The following is a 26,266-nucleotide window of genomic DNA, read 5'->3' on the forward strand; positions in this document are numbered from 1 at the left end:
ACCACCACCACCACCACCACCACCGCCGCTGCCCAGCACAAGATTCTTTTTTTTTTTTTTTTTTTTTTAAGCTGAGGATCGAACCCAGGGCCTTGCACTTGCTAGGCAAGCGCTCTACCACTGAGCTAAATCCCCAACCCCTCACAAGATTCTTTTTAACTGTGACTTTTTTTTTTTCCTGGCCCCAATGAGTTCTGCAGATCATATGCTCCAGCAGGCAGAAGGGAGGGGCAGCCAAGAAGGGCCATGTGCATAACTCGTGCATGCTGTGTCCCAGCCGCAGGGAATACAGTTTGGAGAACATGTGGGTGACGGGATTTGGAATGAGATCAGCGATCAACGATAACTCATCCCAAAGCCAGAGCTCCAGGGTTCAGAGTGTGGGATCTTCAGCCCTCAAGCAAGGATGTCAGATGGGGTGGGACCCATTTTACACAAACCACAAAGGAAATCAAAAGACTTTGGGAGATAAATATGTTTGGTGGAGGGTCAGAAAGAGGTCCACAGAGAGGGCCAATGTCCGATCTTTGTGTTCTGGCTATTAGAACATGCTTACCTAATGAGTCAGAAACAAAAAGTAAGTTTCAACTCTTCTCTCTTCTGGCTTATGAGGAGACTGGACAGGATCACTGCGATAGCCAGGATTTTTGTTTCCAAACTTTTCAGGCTAGCATGTCCAGAGTAGGATACTTAGCAGTTGTGGTGGCTAGGGGAGAAAGAGCAGGGTTAAGGCATGTGACTCTGCCTTGTCTTTGGGCACAGGGGCCTTGAGGGTGAAAGGATTTCTCTGGTCCTCTGGGAGAGGAGCTCCTCAAGGGATTCCTTTTTTAAGAATACTTTAATTTTTTTATGTGAATGGGTGTGCACTACATGTATGCCTGGTGCTTGCAGAAACCAGAAGACCTTGGATCCCCTGGAATGGGAGTTACAGATGGGTGGGAGCCACCGTGTGGGCTCTGAGAATCGAACCCCTGGTCCTCTGGAAGAGCAGCCAGTGCTTTGAACAGCCTCTCCAGCCACAGAAAAAGCTGCTTTAGAGGACAGGAGAAATAGGGGTGGGGAGGTTGGTTCTAGACAAACTTTGTGATTACTAAATAGCAACGTGACAGTGGTTATAGCTTAATGTACTTGCAGAAAGAGAAGCTTGATTGAGAGGTAGGGAAAGCACCTCTAACCCTCTTCAGAACGTGTAAATTTACAAATAGAGTAGGAGAAAGAATAAGCTGTTTTTTAAAATCAGCAAAAATTTTATGCTGTGCGGTGATTTATCAGTGTGCAGAGGAGGCACATTAAAAGAATAATTGCTGGCTGTTTATTCTGGAAAACTGCGTGTAGCTTGAGTCAGGGCAGGGAGCTTTATTTCCTCTTTTACCTTGATCACACTTCCATTAGTGTTAATAGGATCATAGATCCTAGGCTTTCCTTGGCTCACTGCCCTGACATAAATGGTTGAATTCCTTGTTTTGGCATTGTATATTCTTAATGACAACAGGGGGGAATGGAAACAGAATGTTGTGTGCTACATTATTTTATGTGCTTTGTTGTAGATAGGATTTATTCACTGTGGTCCATGACTATTAAGATGATCTGTTCAGATGATCGGTGTGCCTGTAAGCTTTGTTATTTGCCTGAAGCCGGTTGTTCCTAGATGCCTGCATATATATTTTATTTGATGGAACAAGGTGAGTCTTGATCCTGGTTGTTTGAGCTCTGGGTCCTCACTGTTGTATGTGTTATCCGTGAAGTCAATAGCTCTGTGGGTTTGTTCCTCTCATGTGGCATCCCCGCAGCCTTTATCAGGAATCTTCTGGTTCACATTGACCCAACAGACTGTCTTGGTGGGGGAGTTAATTCTTGGGGTTGTTGCCTCTGAGACTATTTAGCCATTTTAACAAATAGCAGATGAACTTCTGTTGTGTCTCCAGGATCATTCTGACTCGGCAAGCTGTGTGTGGAAGGTCAGAACCAGATTACGATTTAAGGAAACATGGTGGAATTAGCATGCTAATATGTCAGGGTTTTAAGGGAACTTAGATGACTGAATCCAGGGCTTAGCAAGCTTTTTCTGTAGAAGGCCAGAAAGTAAATATAATGGGCAATAGGGTACACATATGGTGTCCAATATGTATGGTGTCTTTATAATCTTTTTTGTGAATGAAAAAGGTCATTCAGAGCTAGGCATGGAGGCTTCAACTCATGGCCTACAAGCTGTAGTTTGAGCCCTGATCTCTGTATTTTACCAATGATCGAGAAGATTATCTCTGCTTCCTCCTTTCCCAAGGTCATAGAGTTCATTCCTAACAGAGTGGGATTGTGGACTTATCATAAAGGAGCCTGTGCTGAGGTTCTTTGCACATATATCCAGAGAGAATGTGACTCTTAGTTGGTAAATTATTGTGTGTCTACCCCATCCTTATCTGGGCACTCTGTTTTAGGGTCGAGGATGCAGAATTAAGCACCACAGCATCTCAGCTGTGGGTCAGTGGTTGGCATTGCATGTGGGGAAGGAGACAAAGCGGACAGTGGCATGTAGATATGGGTAGGGAGCTCCTGCCTGAATCTAGCCATTTACCTTCCTCCCACTCTTAAGTTTGAGAAGTCACTCCTCAACCCAGAGCAATGGGACAGATGCTCAGCTTCCCCGGCAGCTGCTGCTTTCTTTCTCTGAGAACACATCTCATCTATGCACGTGGAGGTAATGAGGAAGTTCAAGGAACTGCAGTGAAAAAGATTCAGGCGGCCACCGGAGAACAATGGGGTGGCAGTTGCTCTTTTACGACCAGTTTACCTGAACAGTGACATTGAGACATTGGCAACCATGCATGTGAGTGAGACTGGGGAGTCTTCTAACATTTGTAGACATGGATGGCATTTTAGGATCACTAAGCTATCACCTCTCCTGTGACAGACAAAGAGCACCGAGGCTTAGGGATGCTGTGTGTCTCGTTTTGTAGAACTCCAGGATCAGAATCATATATAATTAACAACAATAGCCAAGATTTATCTCATATTCACTGTAGCTTGCTGAGTAATATATACAGTATCTATTTAAATTCCAACAGTAAATCAATGTGACTGGTGTGATTATCCATTCCTGTACTGTAGCTGAGAAAGTTAAATCTGAAGAGATTAAGTACAAATTGCCAAAGATAACACACTGGGTTCGTTGAAAAGTCAGGATTCAGGCTCAGGCCCAAGTCCTCCTGTGCTCACAAACATTGACTCCAAATTGACTAAGTACTTGTGTGGACTCTGCTTCTGCTTCTGTAGTAGTTTGTGCTACCCTGTGGGCAGGGGCCATGTCTCCTGCATCTGTCCTTTCTTATTCTGGCCTTCACATGTGCAGTTCACTTAAGAGCTATGTGTAGATCAGTGAGCCAACAAGTTTGTATTCCTTTCAATGATTGACACTCCTGGTGAAAAGGAAATAGGAACTCAGTGGCTGAGCCAGACCCAAGTCCAAGTCTTCTGGTGTCTATTCTTTTTATAAAGCAGACAGGTTAGCACGTAGACAGGGGCCTTGAAGGCTGATGGCTCTGCCGTTGTCTTTACCATGTTCCTGATATTTATTTACGTATTTATTTTGGTAAGATCTCACTCCATAGACCAGATTGGCCTCAAACTTGCAGGCTTCCTGCCTCGGCCACTGGAGTGTTAGGATGACAGGTCTGCACTGCTGTGCTCCATGCTCTCTGGACACTTAGAAAAGTTCATGTGCACAGTAGAACTCTACTGAGCATCAAAAGTTCCCTGAAGGCGTGACAGCCTGGCTGGTGCCTCTGAAGCTGATGGAGTTTGTGTGGGCAGCTGGGAGGTTCTCTCTGCATGTGGTGGAGGATTTACCTTTTGCACAGTCATTTGAAAGCTGTGGTTTCAACTATATTCTGAGGCATCCTGGGGTTCGTGGGCCAGAGAACTAAGGAATTCTGCAAGAAAAATCAGACATGGATTTTTCCCCATGCCAAATAATGCCTAAAACAAATAACCTTGCAGCATAATTTCTTTAGTTCTGACAGATATGTGCAACCCACTCACAAAAGGCACAAGATCCTGCAGTGCCTTTCTTTTTTCTTCCGGTTCTTATGTAATTTGAATGCTTTCCTCACCTGACAATGGTAATAGATAGTTACAATATTTTTTATTAGTTCTTTGAGAATTTTTTACAATGTGTTTTGTTCATATTCATCCCCCAGCTCTTCCTAGATCCATATCCACTTCCTCATCCACTCAACTTTGTGTATCCTTAACAAAAAATTCAACAGGACTTACTGGTGATACCCAAATATTCTTGGATATGTGGCCTTCTGCTGGAACATGGTTGACTCGCCAATGGCTCCACTCTTAGAGAAAATGGGCTGTTTTTCTTAGTCAGCGCTGTGAGGAGACATCACGCCCATGGCAACTCGTAAAACAAAAACAAAAACAAAAACAAACAAAAAAACAAAACAAAACATTTAACAGGGGCTTCCTGGCATTCAGAGGTTTAGCCCATTATCATCGTGGTGAGAAGACATGGTGCTGGAGCAGCATCTGAGAGTTCTACATCCAGATCAGCAGGCAGCAGAAAGAGAGAGACGTGGGGCCTGGCTTGAGCTTTTGAAACCTCGAAGTCCCCCTCAGTGACACACTTCCTCTAACAAAGCCACACCCGGTCCAACAAGGCCACACCTCCTAATCCCTGTCAATTAGCACTGCCCCTAATGGTGAAGCACTCAAACGTAAGAGTCTATGGGGGCCATTCCTAGTCAAACCACCACCCTGTTCCTCTGCCAACACCTAAAACTTGTCCCCCTGGCTGGGGACGGGACTTCATGCCCAGCTCCCCTCTCCATTGCTAGGACTGTACAGGTTTTGTGCATGCTTTATAGGTGCAGTTACCCTGCAGGGTCCAGAAAACACTTAGTGCTTGTAGTCATCCACCTCTTCTGGATCTTGACAATCTTTCTGCTCCCTCTTCCAAAATGATCCCTGAGCCTTGGGAGGAGTGGATGCAGTCTGTGTTCCATTAAGAAATGAGCATTCTCAGCCTTGATGCGGGGCAAGGGTTGGGCGGGGAGGCGTAGGCCTGCCTCAACTTGATGTGCCAGATCTTTTTGACTCCCCATGGGAGGCCTTACCCTCTCTGAGAAGTCGGTAGGAGTGGGGGGTCTGGGGAAGGTGGGGAGGGGAGGGGGAGGAGGAGAGAGAAGGGGAACTGTGGTTGGTATGTAAAATGAAAAAAACTTTTAAATAAAATAATATTAAAAATGAATTGCGTATTCTGCAGTGTTCTATTTTATTTTATTATTTTATTTTATGCCTTGTTCAGTTTCGGGTCTATGTGTCAATCTCCATCTAAGTCAAAGACTTTTCAAAATAGATTACTGATATTGTTCTAAAAATCGTCATCTATGTAGTTTACTGTTTTTATATAAAGAATGACAGACTTTGTTTGCTGTTCATTGTTAAGCAGAGGTTTTCTATATGGCATAATAAAGCCAGGGTCCTTGGATTTGAGTTCACAGCTCTGTATCCTTTGAATTTAGGCCCCTGGGTTTGTTCATACAAGCTAATATATAATATTAATAATTATTTCATATTACTTAGAGGATAATCCAAATTAAATAAAGGAAGCTTTATTATACTGTTTGTGGGGAAACAGATTTAATCCCATTGGTAAGAAGACTTCAGGGATTTTAAGGGCAGAGGTGGAATGTGAGACACTCGGCTCATTTGTAGGTTGAGAAATCCCTCACAATGGAGAAATGTGTGAACATAGAAAATAGCTTGATGACCTGCCCTTGTTCTTGCCAAAGCTTTGTTTTCTTTTTACATCTTATCTAGCCCAACATGAATTTGTTTCTGATTATATCAGTAAGAAAACTTACCTTATTGATTGTTTCCTATTAACACCTACCTTTAAACATTCCTTAATTATTAACTCATCTTTCATGTAACTATCAGTTGGGGCTGTAGAGTTGGCTCAACAGTTAAGAGCACTTGTTGCTCTTGCAGAGGACCCAGGTTCACTTCTTAGTATCAGTGGATCTGATGCCCTCTTCTGACCTCCTTGAGCACCAGGCATGTATGAGTTGCACATAAATACATGAGAGAAAACATCATTCGCACGAAACAATAAAATCTATTATCTACCTACCCATCATCTTTCCATAACTGTAACTGCTCTCCTCGCTCTTCAGAAGCAATCGTGGTCTTCAATAATAAAGGAAGGGGCTACGGCTGGCTAGAAAGGATAACGGTCTGTTCCTGCTGGTGTTTCCTGCTTTTGGAAGCGAAGATTTGGTATCACCATGGAGAGAGCTGTGCACTTTTTTCTGTTTGACTTTGTGTGTGCATATGCCTATGTATGTGGAGGCCAGAGTAGGGCATTGGGTGCCCTGTGCTATCATTTACAGCCTTATTTCTTTGAGACAGTCTCTTACTGAACCTGGAGGTAAGCAGATGGACAGCAAGTTTTGGTGATCCTCCTGTTTCTGGCCCCACAGTTCAGGGTTAGAGGTACTTGTGGCTACACCTGGCTTTCTACATCGTGCTGGACATTTGATTTTAGATCTTCTTGCTTGAGTAGCAAGTGCACTTACCAATTGAGCCACATGCCCAGTCCTCTGCTTAACTTCTTATTAAAAAAACAAAACAAACAAACAAAACCCCAAAACAGATTAGTGTATGGAAGTTGAAATCCTCTTCACTTAGATATTAGTAATTTTTTTTTTCTCCAAGACAGGGTTTCTCTGTGTACCTTTGGTGCCTGTCCTGGATCTCGCTCTGTAGACCAGGCTGGCCTCGAACTCAGATCCACCTGGCTCTGCCTCCCTAGTGCTGGGATTAAAGGCGTGCATATCTGACAGATACATATGTGAAGAAAGATTTTCTAAAATGCCTTCCTACCTTGTCTTGGCAAAGTTTAGCAGTCCTTCATGTCCTGCTTGTCCGTTTGGACAGCATACTGTCAGCAGTTGAGGTACAGGCACTTTTTTGCCCAGTGACTTACTTTTACCACAAAGAATGTAAACTCCATATGGAGTTTCTCTGATGCCCACCATCTTCTCTGAAGTAGATTGGTGCTGCCAGAAGCAGACACGTCTCATAGTCATTAAAAAAAAGAATCTATGTTATTAAAACATCTTAAATGCCATATTCTGTAGATCTCTGAAGTTTTTGAAGATGACCTGTCTATCTAAAATATATATCTGTTTGACCTTGAAAACATACCTAACCTGACTACAATTTTGATTGTAGTAGGTAACTAACCACTAACCTGCATTTCTTTATATCCTAATTAGTTGATAATAATAACTTTCAAGGATGAGAAATTTGCATTACGTTGTTAAATGAACTGTATAGGTATAATACCTTGAACAAGATTAGAAGTGTATGTATAGTATTTTTTAATAAAATTAATCTCAACTTGGCATCAATATACAAAATTTGTATACAATATACAAAAATCTAATCCAATGTAAATATTTAAAACTAGTAGTTGCTTTTTAAAAGTAGATTCAATAATCTACCTTTTTATCTTATATCTATATTCCTGTTTTTTCTTTTCTGAGTAGATTAAATAATCTACCCTTTTGTCGTATCATATCTATATCTTTTTTTTTTTTTCCCCCGAGACAGGGTTTCTCTGTAGCTTTGGAGGCTGTCCTGGAACTCACTTTGTAGACCAGGCTAGCCTCGAACTCACAGAGATCCACCTGCCTCTGCCTCCCGAGTGCTGGGATTACAGGCATGCGCCACCACCGCCCGGCTATATCTATATCTTTTTTTTCAGAGTAGATTTAATAATCTACTTTTTTATTTTATTATGTCCATATCCTCCTTTTCCTTTCTTTTCAGAATTTTTCTTAACTCACAGAGATCCAGACAGATCTCTGCCTCCCAAATGTTAGAACTAAAGGTGTGTGTGCCACCACTGTGGGGCCTCTGTATTTAATCTAGTGGCTTGTTCTGTTCCCTGACCTTCAGACAAATTTTATTAGGGTACACAATATACCAGCACACCCTCCCTTGGGTTTTTGAGACAGATCTTGTGAAGTGCAGGCTGGCTTTGAGCTCACTATAAAGTAGAGAGTGACTCCCAAGAACCAGGATTACAGGAATGTACTATTGCCCCACTTTGCCTCTACATTGTCTTTCTTTATAAATGTATATTAAAACTGGGGGCATCACATTTATTTCCTTTTTCCTTCCACATATCTACAAAACTGTTTTTATACTCTGGAAGTGTAAAAGATTCCACATTGTTTTGTTATACAGTCTGCATTTAATTCTTGCCTGCAGTCACCTTGGTATTACTATGTAACAAATTATAGAAACATTTGGGTGAAACAACTTCAATTTATAACCTTGTAGTTCAGAGGGTAAGTTGACTGGCTCTTCTAAAAGTAAAGGAGGGAGGATCTCTTGGTAAGCTGGGGGCCCTCATGGGTCTGCAGTCAACTGTTGGATCCTGTAGGGTTGGATTGTTTTCAGTTGACCTCAGTTTTGATGACTGGTGTGTAACTAGGATTGTACTAAATTTAGTTGTTATGTATCTTTAATGTCTTTAAACCTACAAGTATCTAAAAGGAGTTTTGTTTTGGTATGTGGAGTTTTTAAATTTTCAACCCTGTTTTCTCACAGTCAGAATATGCCTAATAATTTCTTTATGGTTATAGGCAAACTAAATACTTTGGGTAAGTGTTCTGAATAGCTGCTCTTGCCATTGCATCACAAGACAAAGCATGTGATAGTAATTTGTCCAGATTATTGGTGATGCTAAGTGTCCTTTGGCTGAAGTGGGAGTCTGCCAGGTCCTGGGGTACCATGTCCTGCATTTAGATATTGTACTGTTTAATTTTATGTCACCTTGACACAGGGTAGAGTCATCTGAGAGGAGAGAACCCCATTTGAGACACTGCCTCCCTAAACTCGAGCTGTAGGCAAGCCTATAGGGCATTTTATTAATTAGTGATTGATGGGGGAGAGCCCAACCTATTGTTTGGCTATTTTGGGGAGCCTGCCACCCAGCTCCCTAATAAATCACACACAGAGGTGTATTTGGAAGTTTTCCTGTGTCCCACCTGGTCCATAGATGCTCAGACCCAAGTGAACACACAGAGGCTTATATTAATTAAAACTGCTTGGCCATTAGCTCAGGCTTACTACTGACAAGCTCTTACATTTAAACTCAGCCCATTTCTGTTAATCTATATGTTGCCATGTGTTCTGTGGCTTTACCTGTGTGTCATTACATGCTGCTCTCTGGATGGCAAGCTGGCATCTCCCAACTCAGCCTTCCTCTTCCCAGAATTCTCCTTGTCTGCTTATCTCACCTATACTTCCTTCCTAGCTACTGGCCAATCAGTGATTTATTAAACCAGTGTACAAAAGCATTATCCCACAGCACAGAGTCTTATTCTTTTTTGTTTGTTTGTTTGGTTTTGGTTTTTTGAGACAGGGTTTCTCTGTAGCTTTGGAGCCTGTCCTGGACTAGCTCTGTATTCCAGGCTGGTCTCGAACTCACAGAGATCCACCTGCCTCTGCCTCCCTAGTGCTGGGATTACAGGCGTGTGCCACCACTGCCCGGCTGAGGCTTATTCTTAATTATGAATGCCCGGGCTTAGCATGGCTTAGTTTCTAGCCAGCTTTCCTTAACTTAAATTATCCCATCTACCTTTTGCCTCTAGGCCTTTCGTGTTCTCTTATTTCTGTAAACCTTACTCTGTAGCTTGCTGTGTAGCTGGGTGGCTGGCCCCTGGAGTCCTCCTCCTTCTCTGGCTCCTAGATTTCTCCTCCCAGTTTTCTCCTTCTATCTATTCTCTTGACCTGCCACCCCAACCTATCCTTTCTCCTGCCTTGCTGTTGGCCATTCAGTTCTTTATTAGACCATGAGGCAAAGACACACAACTTCACAGAGTTAAACAAATGCAACATAAACAAAAGTAATTCACCCTAAAATAATATTCCTCAACATTTCCCCCTTTTTGTCTAAATGAAAATGAAAGGGTTTTAACTTAAGCATGGTAAGACTAAATACAATAAAAATTATCAAGTAAGGATTACATTCACAATATTTGTCCATTTGTAGTTAGCATATTCAGTGAAAATATGTGTTATCAATCCTATCTTAGTGAATCCAAAGTTTTACACCTAACTTACTTTCTATGAAAACTAGGAAAAACTTTAACTATAACTATCTAGTCTTCAACTCTATCAAAGACCCAGAAGGATGTAATATTGTTTAACAACAGAGACATTTGGCTGCCTGAACAGTCACTCTAAGTTCCTCTGCAACTTTGGGGTATCCATCTTCAGCCTACAGGCCTAAAGTATCTGGCAGACTTATCTATAAAGCTGGAATAGTTGGAATTTTGAAGGACAGTCCTACCTTGTTTTGGCAAAGTTCAGCACTCACTTTCCTGTGTGTCCTCCAGAATATCTGGCAGACTCTTCTGTGAAGCAGGAATTTTGAAGGACTGTCCTGTCTTGTTTGGCAAAGTTTAAGAGTCTTTTTTCCTGTGTGTCCTGCATGTCCAGTCTGCACAGCACATTGTCAGCCGTCAAAGGCAAGAACAGTTTCTTTGCCACAATGAAAGCTAACTCCATAAGGTGTTTCATCAATGCCCATTATTTCTGAAGTAAATTGGTGCTGCCAGGAACAGAGGTGTCCCATTGTCATGAAAAACTTTAAGTTAACAAAAAGTTTTAAATGCCATATTCTATAGGTCTTTGAAGTATTTGAAAACCATCTATGTATCTAAAATATATCTCCACATGATCTGGAAAGCATACCTAACATATTTACAAATTTGATTGTTATAAATGACTAATTACTAACCTATGCTTCTTGATTATCCTAAACAGTTCATAATAATAGCTTTCAAAAACTAGAAGTTTACCTTCTATTTTAAATGAACTGCATAGGTACAATACCTCAAACAAGAGTAGAAACATATATACAATATGTTGCAACAAAGATAACCTTAAATTTGTATCAATATGGGCTGGAGAAATGGCTCAGAGGTTAAGAGCACTGACTGCTGTGGATATCACTCTGTGTAAATAAAGTTCTGATTGGCCAGTGGCCAGGCAGGAAGTATAGGCGGGACAAGAGAGAAGAGAATTCTGGGAAGTAGAAGGTTGGAGAGAGACACCGCCTACCGCCGCCATGAAAAGCAACATGTAAAGACACTGGTAAGCCACAAGCCATGTGGCAAAGTATAGACTAACAGAAATGGGTTAATTTAAGATAGAAAAGGTAGATAACAAGCAGCCTGCCACAGCCATACAGTTTGTAAGCAATATAAGTTTCTGTGTGCTTTCTTGGTTGGGTCTGAGAGACTGTGGGACTGGTGGGTGAGAGAGATTTGTCCTGACTGGGCCAGGCAGGAAAACTCTAACTACAACTGACTGCTCTTCTAGAGGTCCTGAGTTCAATTCCCAGCACCCACATGGTGGCTCACAACCATCTGTAATGAGATCTGGTGCCCTCGTCTGCATACATAATAAATAAATAAATAAATAAACCTTAAAAAATTTGTATCAATATACAAAAATCCTTAAACAAGAGTAGAAACATATATACAGTATATTGTAACAAAATGACCTTAAATTTGTGTCAATGTTCAAAAGTCCTTTAAACAAAAGTAGAAACATATATATATATATTGGTTTTTCAAGACAGGGTTTCTCTGTGTAGCTTTGCGCCTTTCCTGGAACTCACTTGGTAGACCAGGATAGCCTCGAACTCACAGAGACCCACCTGGCTCTAACCCCGAGTGCTGGGATTAAAGGTGTGTGCCAACACTGCCCGGCAACAAAAATAATTTTAAATTTGTATCAATATTCTATATACTCCTAAATGATAACAAACATCCATAACCCACCAAATAACCCAAAACCACCCATATCCCCCAACTCTTGGGAATGTGGGAGTAGTTTTCTCCATATTTCCTGCTGTCAGTGGGTGAATTATCTTTAGGGTCCCAGAGAGAAAATTTGAGATAATGACCAAGTCCTAGGAAGACCAGCAGTAACCTTTGCTGATAGATATTACCACTCAAGATTCAGGAAGTCTCAACCTGATCAAACCAGATCCATATTAGCCCTGAAGGAATCCACAGCCTCTCATCTCCTGTGGGAACAAAACTCCAAAGCATTTTTCATTTCCATTTGACAAATATATTTTGACTTTTTAGAAGTTAAGGCATTCCTAAAGTATACAGGCTGATCTATTTCAACAACCCCTCTTTCAATTCCAGGTCTCTTTGCAGCTGTCCTTTGCTTTTCAGCAATCAAAAAATTCAAAATCAACAGGATCCAGACTCCCTGTGTATTTCCCATCTTATGTGTCTTTTTCTTTTATATGACTTTTACTCTCTTTTTAAAGACTTTAGTATTTTTTAAACTATTCATTTTTTCTATGACGATACGATACCCTTTTTCTTTTCTTAAGCCTGCACACATTGTTAAACACACTGTAACCTGTTTAGAGGGTTTTTTTTTTTTTTTTTTTGGTTTTTTTTTTTCCCCATCTGGACCTCTTTTACTGCATATCTTTTAGCCTTTTTTGACTGTGTTAGCAAACCTTTAAACTGCTAACCTACACCTGGATCCTCCGAACGCAGCTCTCGGCTGGCTCTGCCAACTTCTTGGGTATTGAAAGCCAAGTGTGTTCTTGGAGCCAGTTGGTCAGAGGTTTGTCTGGTCGGGAACTGCATTCAACCTTCCTAGCCATGGAAGCCTGTACTGTGTTGCCACAAGCGGTTTTTACTTAGCTTGCCATTTGATTTAGCACTGCTGGCTGAACAGCAAGCAGTGCCTCTTAAAGGAGCCATGTCCTTTTTCTTTTCTTCTTTTTCTTTTCAAGCTTTCTCAGTCTTATGGAAATTTGAGAACATCTTGGTATACCAAGATATTGTTGTTTGTCTTATTCTTAATTATGAATGCCTGGCCTTAGCTTGGTTTAGTTTCTTGCCAGCTTTCCTTAACTTAAATTATCCCATTTACCTTTGCCTCTGGGATTTTCCTGTTCTCTTACTTCTATAAATCTTGCTCTTACTCTGTGGCTTGCTGTGTAGCTGGGTAGCTGGCCTCTGGAGTCCTTCTCCTTCTCTGATCTTGTCTCTCAGTTTTCTCTTTCTATATATTTCTATTTCTATATATTCTCTTGGCCTTCATGACCCCGCCTCCTATCATTTCTCCTGCCTTCCTATTGGCTGTTCAGTTCTTTATTAGACCATCAGGTGTTTTAGACAGGCACAGTAACACAGCTTCACAGAGTTAAACAACATAAACAAAAGTAACACACCTTAAAATAATATTCCCCAACACCAGCCCATTGTGGGTGGGGCCACCCTTGGGCTGATGGTCCTGGGTTCTATAAGAAAGCAGGCTGAGCAAGCCATGGGGAGCAATTCAGTAAGCAGTACTGGTCTATGGCCTCTGCATCAGCTCCTGCCTCCAGGTTCCTGCCCTGCTTGAGTTCCTGCCTTCATTGCCTTTGATGATGAATTGTGATATGGAAGTGTGATTGAAATAAATCCTTTCCTCCCCAAGTTGTTTTTGGTCATGATGTTTCAATACAGAAATAGTAACCCTAAGGCAGATGTGTTTGAACATTTCTGGTTAATGTTCTTCCAGTTACATGAACATAAATTTGTCACATACATTTGTATCTAGTATGTCCAACTGAATTCAAAGGTGATGTAAAAGAATGTAGCCTGACTGAAGGAATATATATTTTTCTTGAGTTATTTAAGAAATGGTCTTGTGTACACGATTTGACCTTCAACTTGTGGTGTAGCTGAGGATTACCAGGAACTTTAGATCCTCCTGTCTCAACCTGCCCAGTGCTAGGATTACAGTGTGCACCACCACACTAAGTTTAAGTAATGCTGGAGATTGAACTCAGGGCTTCTTGCAAGTTAGACAAACACTTTACCAATTTAGCTATATCTCCAGCCCTTGAGTTATTCTTTCAAATCCCGAAAAAGAGCAGATGAGTGATGAGTCTTTATTAACATTTTAATAGTTTTTTTTTTTTTTTACATTTATTGATTTCATATATGTGTGAATGTATGCACACACTTGTATGGCACAACTTATGGGTGTTGGATCTCTTCCTTTCACCATGAGGGTTCTGGAATCAAATTCAGGTTGTCAGGTTTGTAGCAAGCACCATTGCCTGCTAAACCATCTTGTAAACCTATTAAAACTTGTTGTTGAATGGCAGGAGAGATGGCTCAGCTGTTAAGACCACTTGTCTTTCTAGAAGACCTTGGCCAGCGTTTGAGTGCCAGCACCAAGATGGTGTGGTTCACAAACAACCCTCTATACCTCCAGCTTCAAGGGATCTCACACCCTCTTCTGGCCTCCAGAGGCACTCTCATACATGTGACATTCTCTCTCTCTCTCTCTCTCTCTCTCTCTCTCTCTCTCTCTCTCACACACACACACACACACACACACACACACACACAAAGAGAGAGAGACACACACAGAGAAACCCTGTCTGGAAAAACCGAGAGAGAGAGAGAGAGAGAGAGAGAGAGAGAGAGAGAGAGAGAATGAGAATGCATCTTTGAGTCTCAAAGCTGAAGAATATCTTGATGGTAGAAAATTCCCAGCACACACAAAAACCTTATTAAAAAAAACTTTTTTGAAATGTAATATACATAGGGATATGTGTGTGTCATGGTGCATATGTTGACAACTTGCAGGAGACCATTCTGGGGATGAAACCAAGGTCACCAGGCGTGTGTAGCATGTGCGTTTAAGTAAACACTCCTTAAGCCATCTCACTGGGCCATGAATTCTCTTTAATGCTAGTGTCTTGATACTCTGCCTGACAGGAATTCACTGTGTTTGTTTGGAATCATTCATTCAATTATTCACCTATGTGTTCAAGATATATTAACTAAATGTTTAGCCAGTAAATTAAGATATTAAATTCAGTAGTTGGCTGCTTCCCCTACCCCAAATTATCTACATATGGCTTTTTGTTAATTTTTTCAGACTCTGTTGACATTTTAAAATTTGTTTTTTCATAATTTGCACAATCACTAGTTAATGGCCTCTCAACTCATTATTTGTAAAACAGGGATATTAATTTTGTTTTTTTTTTTTTTTAAGATTTATTTATTATGTATACAGTGTTGTGCCTGCATGTTTGCCTGCACACCAGAAGAGGGCGCCGGAAGGCATTAGAGATGGTTGAGAGCCACCATGTGGGTGCTGGGAATTGAACTCAGGACCTCTGGAAGAACAGCCAGTGTGCTTATCCTCTGAGCCATCTCTCCAGCACAATTTTGTTATTTTTAAAACAGGGATAACAATAGTGGATACTCTTTGGTGACTGAAAGAATTTAGTTACAACAATTCACACAGCACATGTCAGCACGAGCACAGGGTCCGTACAATAGATCACCATTTTTACTAGGAAGTGTCAGAACCAAGCTGTGGTCCAGCATCCAAACTGTCTTCTCTCCACTGCTTATTTGTTTAGGGTTTTTGTCTAGCTCAGGTTGGCTTTGTACTCATACTTCTTGCCTCCAGCCTCCCAAGTGCAGAGATTACAGGTGTGAGCCACTATGCCCAGCTATTCTGAGAACAATGAAGATAGAAATGATTCTTAATAACTAGCCAGAGGACATAGAGCTATTACATTGGAGCTATGGGGCTATCTAATTTACTAACTGTGCCTCTACCTACAGCAGAGAACTTTTCAGGATCCTTAATGACATGTAGAAGTGAACCAGGGTTCCTTTTGTAATGATGGAAACCAGCTAATAGCCTCACATGTCTTCTGAGAAGCAAGACATAGCAAGGAACTGTTGCGGGAAACTCCAGGCATAAAAGCTAGAGTAATGTTATCTTAAAACTACAGAAATCTGTTGCTGGAGTTATCTCTAGTCCCGCCCAGACCTGCAGCCACTCAGACCCAAATAAACACACAGACGCTTATATTATTTAAACTGTTTGGCCTAACCCAAGCATATTGCTTAAAAAAAAAAAAAAAAAAAGATTGAGAAATTTTTCTGTCCCATACTAGAGAAATCAAGAGGTTAGGATTTGATTTGACCTCAGTTCTTAACTCCTTCCCTCTAATCATCCAGGTAAGGTGTCACCTAGTTGATTCTATTTTTAAATCTCTCTCTTCTCCCTCCCTTCGTCCCCCATATCTATCTCTCTCTCTCTCTCTCTCTCTCTCTCTCTCTCTCTCTCTCTCTGTGTGTGTGTGTGTGTGTGTGTGTGTGTGTGTGTGTGTTCATGTGTGTGTTCATGTGTGTGTTCATGTGTACACTGGCCCATGAGCTTCTTGGCATTCTCCTATCTCCACCTCCCATCCCACCATAGGAACACTGGGATTATAGATGTATGGTACTAAGTCTGGCTTTCCACGGGTTCTGGGAATCTGAACTAAGGTTTTCATATTAGTGTGGCAAATATGTTATCCACTGAGCCATCTCTGTACCTCTTGTTTGTATGTTTGTTTGTTTGTTTGTTGAGACAGGATCTCACTATGTAGCCTTGGCCTGGCCTGGAACTCTCTATGTAGACCAGACTGGCTTCGAACTCAGAGATCTGCTTGCCTCAGCCTCTAGAGTGCTGGGATTGAAGGCATGCAGTACCATGCTCAGCAGCTCATCTGTATTTGTCCAGGTACAGGGAAGTCACTAATAATTCACCCAGTTGTTCAAGCTAGAGACCTATGAGTTTGTCTCTGCCGTTGTTTTCATACAATGCACCAGCAAAGTTTTTCAGTCCCACCTATCTGCAAATATAAAATTCATCTCTGCTACCCTCACCGTGGCCCAAACCTCCTAATCCTTCCTCCTCTGTTCCAACTCTTGTCTCTTTTATATAGTCTCTCCTTCACAGAGCAACCAGAATTATTATTTTTTGTTTTATTTTTCTCATTTTAATATTCTTTTAAAGTAAATCTTTTAATTTTTTTTCATTACATTTATTTATTTTTGTGTGTGTCTATACATGTGTATATGTTTGTGTGCAGATGGGTATGGAGGTCAAATCTGTGCTCTTTGGGGATGGAACTCAGGTTGTCAGGCTTAGTGGTGAGTGCTTTAACCTGCTGAGCCAATTCCCCTGCCCTAATATTCTTTTAATTTATTTTTAAATTCAGCATGCACAATAATGATTTTATTATGATGTGATCATCAGGGTGTGCCCCCCCCCCATTCTAGGGATCAAATTCAGCAAAACCAGTGCTTTACTGACTGAATGCCTTAGCTCAGTATTATGTCTTTAAAGCATGAATCACGTCATGCCATTTGCCCATTAAACTTGTCTTTTATTTCCCATTTCCCTTAGCACACACGGTTAATTGTCATGGTTAACAAGGGCCTGCCTCCTCTGAACCATTTACCTTCTTTGTCCTGCTAAGCCTCTTCCCCTTCCCCAGCTGACTCCAGCCTCATCCTGAAGTTAGTGCTTGCATTTCCTGTTCCTTCTGCTCCCAACTTCCGAAGTGGCTGACTCCTCATCTTCCAGATCTCAGCTGGAATCCTCCTGCCTCAGAGAGGCTTGCCTTGATTCTCATCTGATTGCCAGAATGGGAGGGTGTGGAAGTCATATTAAAAAGGCATTTGAAGCTAGGTGTGGTAGTGCATGTCCGTAATCCCAGCATGCAGGAAACTGAGGTGAAAAGATCCTGAATTCAAGGACAGCTCCAATCACGTAACAAGAGCTGAGTGTGGTGGGGGCATTCCTATAATCCCAACTCTTGGGGGTAGAGACAGGGGGCTAGTCTTGATCGCATAACAAGTTCTAAGCCAGCCTAGGCTTCACAAGACCCTGTTGCAAAAACAAACGAACAAACAAAACAAAACAAAACAAAACAAACCCCTCAAACCAAAAAACAAACAAACAAAAAAACCCTGAGAAAACAACAACAACAATAACAAAATCCAATTAAATAAACCAACTAAAAAAAAAATCAGGTTTGAGCTTGAGCTTTAAGCCTTCCTGTGTGACTTTAGGCAAATTATATTAACTCTCTGGCTTCAGTTGCTGCCCTTGCTGAGTAGCAATCCCGTCTGCCTCACAGAATATTCTCAAGGTTAAGTCACCAGCTGCCTGGCTAATGTGTGCTCAGTCTACCTCAAAGCCATCATGAAACCTCACTGTGCATCGAAGAGCTCTTTAGGTTTCAGTCTGCTTCCCGTAACTGTGTGTGGTGTGCCTGTGTGTGCAAGGTCCACAAGCATGTCATACTCCGGTGTGATACCCCCTCCTCCAGAGACATTTGCCTGGCTTGGAAGACAGTTCTAACTCAGTGTATGAGCTGTTGGACTGGGTGATAACCACCCAGAAATGTCAAGTCCAGAGCTTTGGCTAGAGCACGGGGCACACACCCTGAGATCTGTGTGAGCAAACCGGGCAACACGTAGCTCTTTTCTCGTCAAGATGGATTGGGATGCTCTGTCTAGACAGTCTCTTCTCTTGGGGAATCACAGCTGCTCTAGGTAGATGCACATGGTCTCCTGTTAAGAATACAAAATGAACCTGTGTGTGGCTGGGTGGAGGCTGCTGTAAGATTATGTGGGTTGGTGGAGCAGTGTGCAGGAAGGAACTGTCTGTCTCTCAGAAATGGGGGTCTCTGGTTAATCGTGGCAGCTTCCTCTTCCACACATGCAGTCTGCAGAAGCCATGTGCTTGAGAAAGTAGAGGTTTAGTGATCAGCCTTCCCAGGGCCAGTGGCTCTGTGATTCTGCTGAAGGGTACCAGGGAGGACCGAAGGTAAGCGTAGAATATGGATCTGCTATTGGGAAGGAGCAATCTCTGGGAGGCTTGCTTGCTTGGCATGATCGCTTAAGCTATTTCCTTCTGTAGGCTGCTAGAGTGCTTAAGGTGGGAATTAGCCTGGGATTAAAATCCTGGTACCAATTAACATCAGAGCTGTAGTTTCTTCATAGGAGAATGGGGATAGAAGGGACTCCTATCTTATCTAATTGTTCTGAGGATTACATGATAGAACGCTGGGGAAAAGCTTAGCTTGGTGCCATGCACATGGGTAGTGTGCAGCTAGTGAACGTTCCCCACCCTCTTCTTTTTATTAGGGAGGCAGCTTGGGGTATTGAATTTGATTCTTCCCAGTGCTGAGGACCAAATCCATGGTTTCACATGCACTACAGTTTTGTTTTGAGATAAGGGCTCACCCAGTAATTCTGTCAGGTCTGGAATTCAGTATAAAGTCCAGACTGGCTTCAGGTTCACAATAGTATTCTTACTTAGCTTTCCAATGTTGGCATTTACAGGTGTGAGCCAACATGCCAAGCTTTAGTTTGTATTGTCCGCCCCCCACCCCCATGTTATGAAGGCTGGCTTCAAATTCATCTTGAACTACTGATGTAGTTCTTACCTCTACCCAAGTGATAGGATTATAGGCATGTGCCACCTGTATGCCTGGGTTATGTGCCGTTAAGGATCCTTTCCAGGATTTCATGCATTCTAGGCAAGCAGTCTACAAAGCAAGCTGCATAGCAAGGCCTATAGTTTGTATTTGTGATGTGCATTACTCATCCTGAACTTCAGTCTTGATCCCCGCCCTGAAGAAGTTACCCAGCCTCCTGAGTTGGCCTTGTTCTCCATCACACACAATTTAAATCCCCCCTCCTAGAGAACACGCACTTGAGATCAGCACCACTGATGCCTGTAAGTGCTCCAGATGCACGCTTCTTTCCCTCTGGTTTTCAAGTTTTCGGAATCTGGTCCCTTCCCTTTAAGCTCGTTAAGATTCTCTACTAGCTTCGTATGCAGCTGTGGGCAGGCAGGCAGCTTTGGCAGAAGGAAAGAGGAGCCTTAAAAAAAAAAAAAAAAAAAAAAAAAAAAGACTGTTTCATAATCTGTTGGCACCCAGATCTGCTGCAGCCACACCCTGTGCCTCTCAGGGTCCTGGGTCCTGTTGCAGTCAGCATGTGCCTTGCTCAAACCTAAATAACCCCAGAAAGCAGCTGCTGGGAAAAGCAGTACTGAATGCAGGATGAATTTTTTTCCCTCTGCACTCTGGGAGGAAGCTGGCTCAGGGATTCTTAGCTGCAGAGGGAGGGGCATTCCGGCTTGGACTGCAGTCCTGCCTTGCAGCCAGGGGTTTTCTGGTTTTCATTAAAATTCTTGGGCTGTCTTTCGAGGTTGCTCCATTGGATATGACTGTGCTGTAGCTGCGTGTGCTGTTCTCTCAGCTGCACACCCATCACATACCAGTGGCCCCAGGAGGAAAGAAAATCGAAGGTGGGAAACAGCCTGGCAGAGGGGTTTTGCTCAGGGGTCTCTCTGTGTGTGTGTGTGGGGGTGGGGACCCCCTAACTGTAGAGCTTGAGTTTGTTGAGTTCCAATTATACACAAGAAGGCAGACATGGGGATGGGTGGGTTACAGCCAGCTCTTAAGGGCAAATGGAGGTCCCCATTAACGGCATCAGCTTGACCCGATCATTCTTTGGCATCGCTGATACCTTCATGTGCCCAGTGGGGTCTGGGCCAGGGTTGGGGCCAGTTCTCAGAGGGTGACAGGCTTTTTAGTATGTTAGTTGCTGGTTGCTGAGAGAAGCTCTCTGGAGAGTAAAACCTGCCCCGCAGGAGCTGGGTGACTCGTGATTCTGCAGCTAACTTGCTCTGTGACCTTGTACCAGTTACAGTCCCAGCCTGGACTTTGCTGAGTGCTCCTCAGGATTAAAGGAAACAAATTATGTAAAGCTCCGGCAAATCCTATATTCTCAACAACGGTAAATGTTCTTATAAATTGGGCTAGATTTGACCTGTCACTCCAGCTCACCGAGCTGCATGCCTGTTCTGTCATCTGAAGCGTTTGTTCGGCCTCCCTTCCAGCTTTATGCCATTTACGAATCGGAGGCAAACGAATTCCCTGGGGGCAAGCTGGAAGTCTTCTTACTGGAAAAATATATCAAGCCGTATTATTGGGCTTCCCAGGGAGAAGCTTAGGATGTCAGATATTTCATCGCTAGGTAATTTAGTAGAAGGAAAGATTTTTCTCTAATCATTCTTGATGGATAGATGGTGAGAAAGCCATCTTAGTTGATCTTGGGAATAATTATCCCCCGATGGTACCCCCAAAAGAGCATCCCTGGGGTGCTCATCTGCCTTTTTGTAAACCCCATTTCCAGTCTTTCTCGTTGTAACTCTGAGAAGCTCGTGTTGTAGCTGTAGTAGACGGCTCACAGACAAGCCACATTAACCTGAGACATAGCACAAACTAAGGAGTGCTTTAAGTTCTGTGATCAGCATGATGTCTTCATCATTCTGTTACTTAAATTGAAAGTGTTGATTCCCTGGAAACAGTTACTGCCCCCCTCCCCAAAACAAAACAGAACAGTGATTCTCCTGACTTTTGCCTTCAGCTTTCCCTTACTATCTTTGTGGTTTAACCAGTCATGCTTGTATTACTTAAATCTATGCTGTTTTATTTTGTAAAAATAGAAGCAAGCACAACCCTAATGGAGGTAAGCCCTGGGTCAGTCTGCTTTTATCTCCCTAAGGGTTAGGAAAGGTTCTAAGGAGGAAGGGAGTGTGAAACATGGAGAGCAAGTGTGAGGGATATAAGGTCGTCCACTGCTGGGGTATCAGAAGGTTATCATGTGGTCACAGAGTGGATGGCTCTGTCTTTTCTAGTCTCCCTGGCCTTCCTCCAGCTCTTAGGAAACAGGTCAGAGTCAAACTCCTGTAAGTTGAAGTGAGTGCCTATCCCCGACCCAAACAGGCACCAAGGAGGAGGTGTGTAGCTCTCCCTCGGCAGGTCAGGAAAAGCACCCTGGCAGCTTTCCCTGTGCAGTCTTTGTGAGGTGAAGGAAACTATGCAGAAATGCTTAGGGACTGCCCTGACCTAACAGTAGACCCCTAAAGTCAGCCAAGTGCCAGGGTTTAGATTTCCTGGAAACAAGGGGAAGGATGACAGTTGGAATGATACTCTGAGCAGCAAACACATGAATTCAGAATGTAGGACATTGTATCGGAGGTCTTGTAGGACATTCTATTGTAGGACATTCTATTGGACACCTGTCTTGGCTTCTGAAACAAGTTAATGACATTTTCAAAGAAGGTAGTGACTTAAGAATTATAACCAGAGCTGGACCCAGTAATTCACATCTGTGGCTCCAGGTACTTGGGAGGCTGAGGCAGAATGATTGCTTGAGCTGAGAAATTCAATGATAGCCTAGCAAGGCCTCATCTAAAAGAAGAAATATAAGTAGCAGAAGTATGGGGATCTTGCTTTAGTTTGGGATAGACTATGTATTCACTTGCTGGGACTGCCATAACAAAGTACCACAGGCTTGGGTGACTTAAACAAAAACTTTTCCCTCAGCTCTGAAAGCAGGGAGACCAAGGTGAAGGCCCTTGTAGGTTAGTTTTCTCGGAAGCCATTCTTGTTGTCCTGTCCTGCAAATGCCCCCATCTCTATGTCCTAGTTACCTCTTCTGTATGGATACCAATCAGATCGGGGCCACTTTAACTTTATTACTTTTTTAAATACCCTGACCCCGCTGGGTAAGGTGGCGCAGCCAGGTGGTGGTGGTACACGCCTTTAACTCCAGCACTTGGGAGGCAGAGGCAGGCGGGTCTCTGTGAGTTCCAGGCCAGCCTGGTCTATAGAGTTCCAGGACAGCCAGGGTTGTTACACAGAGAAACTGTGTCTTGAAAAACAAACAAATCAACCAACCAAAAACCCTGACCCCAATTATAATTACATTCTGAGGGCTTGGGAGTTGGTTAGTGCTTCTGTGCGAATTTTGGGGGTTAGGACACACTTCAGCTCATAACATATATAAAGGTTTTTTGTTTGGTATTTCTTTTCTTTTCTTTTCTTTTTTTTTTTTTTTTGAGCTGAGGATCGAACCCAGGGCCTTGCGCTTGCTAGGCGAGCACTCTACCACTGAGCTAAATCCCCAACCCTTGTTTGGTATTTCAAGACAGAGTTTCTCTGTGTAGTTTTGGAGCCTGTCCTGGAACTCGCTCTGTAGACCAGGCTGTCCTCGAACTCACAGAGATATGCCTAACTCTGCCTCCTGCATGCTGGGATTAAAGGCATGCACCACCACCGCCCAGCTATAAAAACTTTTTTTTTTTTTTTTAAAGATCTTGGGCAAATTTTATCAAGGATTCTTAGGTGATAAGTATAAGTTACTACTATGTTTAGGAGTGATAATAGTATTTTGAAGGAGAGGTGATATAAAAATGGACTTTGAGATTCATAAAGATGGGGTACTGTGAGGTTGAATAAACAAAAATAAATGTGGTACATTAAGTCAGTATGCCAAATTCTTGACAGTTGTTGAATCTGGATCATGGGAATAGGAAGGACCTCCTTTTGCGTTTGAAATTTAATAATCACACATATAAAACAGAACTATGACAAGAAAGGATTTATTGGTGGTGGAGTGGTTGGTAATGGCCGTTTTTGTTTTTGTTTTTTTGAGACAGGGTTTCTCCATGTAGTTTTGGTGCCTGCCCTGGATCTCACTCTGTAGACCAGGCTGGCCTCGAACTCACAGAGATCCACCTGCCTCTGCCTCCTGAGTGCTGGGACTAAAGGCATGCGCCACCACGCTGGCGGTAATGACCATCTTTCACATGCCTGTACCATGGATTTCCCATCTGGTTGGCTGCTGTGTGTGGTAGTCTGACTGGGGACCTCAGTCGCTGAAACCTGTATGTCACTTGGTGAAGGACCTCCTTGGGAGCAACTTTTAAGAAGGTGAATGGAAAGTGAATGTCTGTGGGCTTGAAGGTGCTTTGGCTGTGCTCTAGACTGGATCTGTCTGTGCTTTGCCTAATGTAGTACTTACTCCTCTAGATGCTGAGCTGACATACACAACAAAGGTAGCTTAAGGTAGAAAGGATTTATTGTGGCTTCCGATCTGAGGTTACAATTTCTCATTACAGGGACCGGCATGGTGCCCCCAGGCTCCTGGCCACTGTGTCAGCCGTCAGACAGCAGAGGGAAGTGAATGCTGGGGGTCAGACAGCTTTCTCTGTTTTTAGTCTGGAATCACAGCTCAGTAGATGGTGTTGCCCACATTCAGGGTGGATCCTCATCTTCAGCTAAACCTTTCTGGAAGTACCCTTATAGACATCCCAGAGGTGTGTTTCTATGGTGATTCTAAGCCCAGCCCCGTTGACAGTGAAGATGAGCCGTCACACCTAGATATTGCAGTGCGTGTTGGAAGTCATTTTTCTTTGCCTTTTAAAGGTATTGCTTCATCTTCTTGCTGCTGTGGAGAAAGAAGTCTGAAGGTTCCGATTTCTCATTCTTTGTATAGAGCCTGTTTGCTTTTTTCCCTGGATGACAACTTATGGAAGGAATCTTTTCTTTGTCTGACATTTTCTGAAATTTCATAAAATCATTACAGCGGTTGGTGAGCTGAATCATTTCAACTCAGCAATCTGAATTCTTTGCTTCTTTGACTTCTTATTGAATAACATTGCTATGATATTTCTTTCATTTCCCCCTTCTCCTTTTTTAAATATTTATTTATTACGTATACAGTGTTTTGCCTGCATGTGTGCCTGCAGGCCAGAAGAGGGCGCCAGATCTCATTACAGATGGTTGTGAGCCACCATGTGGGTGCTGGGAATTGAACTCAGGACCTCTGGAAGAACAGCCAGTGCTCTTAACTTCTGAGTCATCTCTCCAGCTGCCCCTTCTCACTTTCTTGAGAGCTTATTTTATTCGACCACAGGCCCATTATACTAGTCTACCAGAGCATTCATAGCATCCCTTTTCTGTCTTCCACATCTTCATCTTTTGATTTTTGCTTTTAAGATCAGTGCTCTTAACCTCTGAGCCATCTCTCCAGCCCTCATGTTTATCTTTTAATACTTTAATTGAGTTTTTAAGAATTTTACTATTATGTTGTCAGTTTCTAAGAACTTTTTGTTCTCATAGCCTTTTCTCTTAAACTGTCCTGTTTTTGTTTTATGGATATAGAGTTTTTACATTTTTAATGTGTATGAATGTTTTGCCTGCTTGTATGTATGTGCACCTGTGGGTAGCTGGTGCCCACAGAGACCAGAAGAGGGCATTGGAGCCCTCAGAACAAAAATTACAAATGATTGTGAGCCACTGTAGGGGTGCTGGGCACCACACCCAGGTCCTGTGCTAGAGCAGCAAGTACTCTCAGCTCCTAAGCAGTCTCTCCAGCCATGTCTAAGCCATTTTATTCAGTTATATCAATGAGGACATTAGTGGTATTTTCCCCTGCTTTTGTAGTTAGTATGTTAGTATGTATGTATGTATGTATGTATGTATGTATGTATGTATCTATCTATCTATCTATCTATCTATCTATCTATCTTTCTATCTTTCTTTTTTCAGGTTACTTTTCTCAAGATAACACTCTGGATGTGATTCCTTAGCTGTGTTGCTCAGGATTAAGAGTATGTGTGTTGTGGTGGTGGTGGGGGGAGTGGGTGTGGGAGGGCGTGTGTGCTTGGGGGAGTGTGTGTGGTGGGGAGTGTGTGTGGTGGGGGAGTGTGTGGGTGGGGAGTGTGTGTGGTGGGGGAGTGTGTGGCGGGGGGAGTGTGTGTGGGGGGAGTGTGTGTGGTGGTGGAGTGTGTGTGGGGGAGGTGTTGGGGGGGAGTGTTGGGATTGGGGGAGTGTGTGTGGTGGGGAGTGTGTGTGTGGGGGGAGTGTGTGTGGTGGGGGTGTGGGGGGGTGTGTGTGGTGGGGGAGTGTGTGTGGTGGGGAGTGTGGGGGGGAGTGTGTGGGGGGAGTGTGTGTGGTGGGGGAGTGTGTGTGGTGGGGAGTGTGTGTGGTGGGGAGTGTGTGGTGGGGAGTGTGTGGGGGAGTGTGTGTGGTGGGGGAGTGTGTGTGGTGGGAGTGTGTGGTGGGGAGTGTGTCGGGGAGTGTGTGTGGTGGGGAGTGTGTGTGGTGGGGGAGTGTGTGGTGGGGGAGTGTGTGTGGTGGGGGGAGTGTGTGTGGTGGGGGAGTGTGTGGTGGGGGAGTGTGTGTGGTGGGGGAGTGTGTGGTGGGGGAGTGTGTGTGGTGGGGAGTGTGTGTGGTGGGGAGTGTGTGTGGTGGGGGAGTGTGTGTGTGGTGGGGAGTGTGTGTGTGGTGGGGGAGTGTGTGTGTGGTGGGGGAGTGTGTGTGTGGTGGGGGAGTGTGTGTGGTGGGGAGTGTGTGTGGTGGGGGAGTGTATGGTGGGGGAGTGTGTGTGTGGTGGGGGAGTGTGTGTGGTGGGGAGTGTGTGGTGGGGAGTGTGTGGGGGAGTGTGTGTGGTGGGGGAGTGTGTGTGGTGGGGGAGTATGTGTG

General features: G+C 43.3%; 1 protein-coding gene across 2 annotated transcripts in view; it reads left to right on the forward strand.

The window, feature by feature from the left end:
- The window catches only part of Rab30 (RAB30, member RAS oncogene family), a 100,888-nt gene that overhangs the window by 27,610 nt on the left and 47,012 nt on the right, over window positions 1-26,266 (forward strand). Inside the window, exon 1 of one of the 2 annotated variants that reach the window (XM_036193246.1) lies at window positions 20,052-20,235. The exons of the other annotated variant lie outside the window; for it this stretch is intronic. The gene's annotated coding sequence lies outside the window, so the exon portion shown is untranslated. Of the gene's footprint in view, window positions 1-20,051; window positions 20,236-26,266 lie in introns of those variants that run through there. 2 annotated transcript variants of the gene reach the window in all.

The sequence above is a fragment of the Onychomys torridus genome, chromosome 1 (genome assembly GCF_903995425.1).
Source record: "Onychomys torridus chromosome 1, mOncTor1.1, whole genome shotgun sequence".
In the NCBI taxonomy this organism is placed as follows: Eukaryota; Metazoa; Chordata; class Mammalia; order Rodentia; family Cricetidae; genus Onychomys; species Onychomys torridus.